General features: G+C 35.9%; 1 protein-coding gene across 1 annotated transcript in view; it reads left to right on the top strand.

Moving 5' to 3' along the window:
* The window catches only part of LOC108746161, a 72,065-nt gene that overhangs the window by 25,544 nt on the left and 44,376 nt on the right, over window positions 1-2,145 (top strand). The gene's annotated exons all lie outside the window — the stretch shown is intronic.

The raw sequence follows: 2,145 nt of genomic DNA, 5'->3' as shown, positions 1-2,145 counted from the left end.
GTTATCCATTCGAATGTCGCTGGAAGAATAATAGCTCAATTTCTTACAGAAATCTAATGCTAATCAATTTATTATTGAAAGACAGTAATTAATTATTATTTGAAGTATTAAAAGTACTGAACAGTGCTTTTAATATTTAAAATAAGTAATTACTTACTGTTTTTCAGTATTAAGCTTGAAACTCTAAGCCATAAGAAATTGATCAATTACAGTCGAATTTGAGAAGAATACTCGACTATGATTGTAAATTTTTTACGGCTTAGTGCTAAAAACTTAAGTTTCACTCCTTAAAATCTCATTGTAGACACTTAATAAGACTAATTTAAGATGGAAAAATTAATTAGCCAATAGTATTAAATTTCTATAAGAAGTACGAAAAGACTGTGGTATACATTATGTATTATAGATTTTTTTATATAATATAGATTTAAGCAACATCTAAATTTATAACGATATTCGTATTAAGCAAGTAAATGAGCGAGTTTAAAGTAGAGAGAAAATCAAAGAATATGCGGAATTATATCGTCAAAATATCGGAGTACTATCGTACGAGAAACATCATACGGCCGCACTTTAAGTATTGGTACAAAATAATCACGTTTGGAGCTTCGTCATACCTACTATGATCGCGTTTCGAGAGATAATACGAGCAATAATACGCCACTGCCGGCTCGCCAGAGTATCGGCGCACGAATAGTACTTAACGCTGTGACGTTGTGTGCGTAAGACGCAGCACGCCGTTACGCCGCTCCGCGCGATGTAGTTCCTAAACAAATTCGGAACCATGCCAACCGATCTGTTGATTTCGAAATTGTAAAACGTATTGACTGGAAAATTATAACAAAATATATCGAATATTTTGTCCCTCGTATTTCAGATTAGACAGTTCCAATTAATATATATATAAATTATTACCGAACATTATAATTTTTTCTTCATGAACTTGTTAGCATCACTTAACATTTAATTTCGTAGAACGTTTTGAAAGTTTAATGGATTAGTCACTTAAATCTTAATGTGAATGTTACAATTTGATGTATTCTGATAATATACTTCAACTCCGTGCCACCATTGATAATGCGTATTGTCTGGGTTACATTACACTTGTTTCAGGATTTAATAATTCGTTGTAATTTCTCCATCTCAAGACCACTCGAGACTCCGCGAATATTTCGAACATTTCAACAACATTGCAACGTTGTAACGTAGATCGGTTTGATTGAATATGAAGAATAATATAGACCTATAAGATGATAGAATTACTGTAATTACTCACCTAACGCGATCGCTCCACCGGCCCACCCTCGCAGCGATCGTGACTTGTCTGGACTTGTCGCGACGTGTCGCGATGTCGCCAAGTCCCCCCCCTCCTCTCCACCGCCGGGCACCCTAGCAACTCGCGACCGTTGCTGCGTTCACACGGAACTCGCGACAACGATAATCTGTATGCACGAACTAATTATCTCTCTCGAAAATGATTTTTATAAAATTGCACAATACTTTATACGGCACTTCCAATATTAACGCCGATATTAATAGCCGTGTACATCGCGTGGTTCTGCGAAATGTTCAACGTATTTTAATAAACGATCCACTGCCATTTACTTTTATACGATCCAGCTATTCGTACATTTATTCCGTTCTAATCTAGAATGTTCGATACTGGATATATATTGCGTATCGACGAAAAAAAGTGCGACGCGAGAATTCAAATTCAAAGAAAAGTAATCGCTAAGAGAAAGAATAATCTAGAAAGAACGATACTGGATATATTGTGTATCGACGAAGAAAAGTACGATGCGAGAATTCAAATAAAAAAAAAAGTAGTCGCTAAAAGAATTCGCACGAAAATTACGACACGATAAACTGAACTTTTCATTACGTAGCACATGGAAAAGCATAAACGACGGCGAGAGTTTAAAAATCGTAAAGAAATCTTGCATTGTCGGTTGTGATTGCAGTCATTGTCGACTCGCTTATCGCTTGGAATATGGCCATTTTTTCTACGCCGCGTTTCTTGCCATTTCATTAGTACAGCGAATGAATAAATTACGCGGCGTATCTGTTAATTCGGGTAAGAAGCCTCGATAAACTTACGTATCGTTAGGAGTGAGAGCCAATTAAGTTAGTGCATGCGATATTATC

The sequence above is a fragment of the Trachymyrmex septentrionalis genome, unplaced genomic scaffold, assembly GCF_001594115.1.
Source record: "Trachymyrmex septentrionalis isolate Tsep2-gDNA-1 unplaced genomic scaffold, Tsep1.0 scaffold16, whole genome shotgun sequence".
Classification (NCBI taxonomy): Eukaryota; Metazoa; Arthropoda; class Insecta; order Hymenoptera; family Formicidae; genus Trachymyrmex; species Trachymyrmex septentrionalis.
The sequence above is the reverse complement of the archived record's forward strand: the minus strand, read 5'-3'. Positions and strand labels throughout refer to the sequence as shown.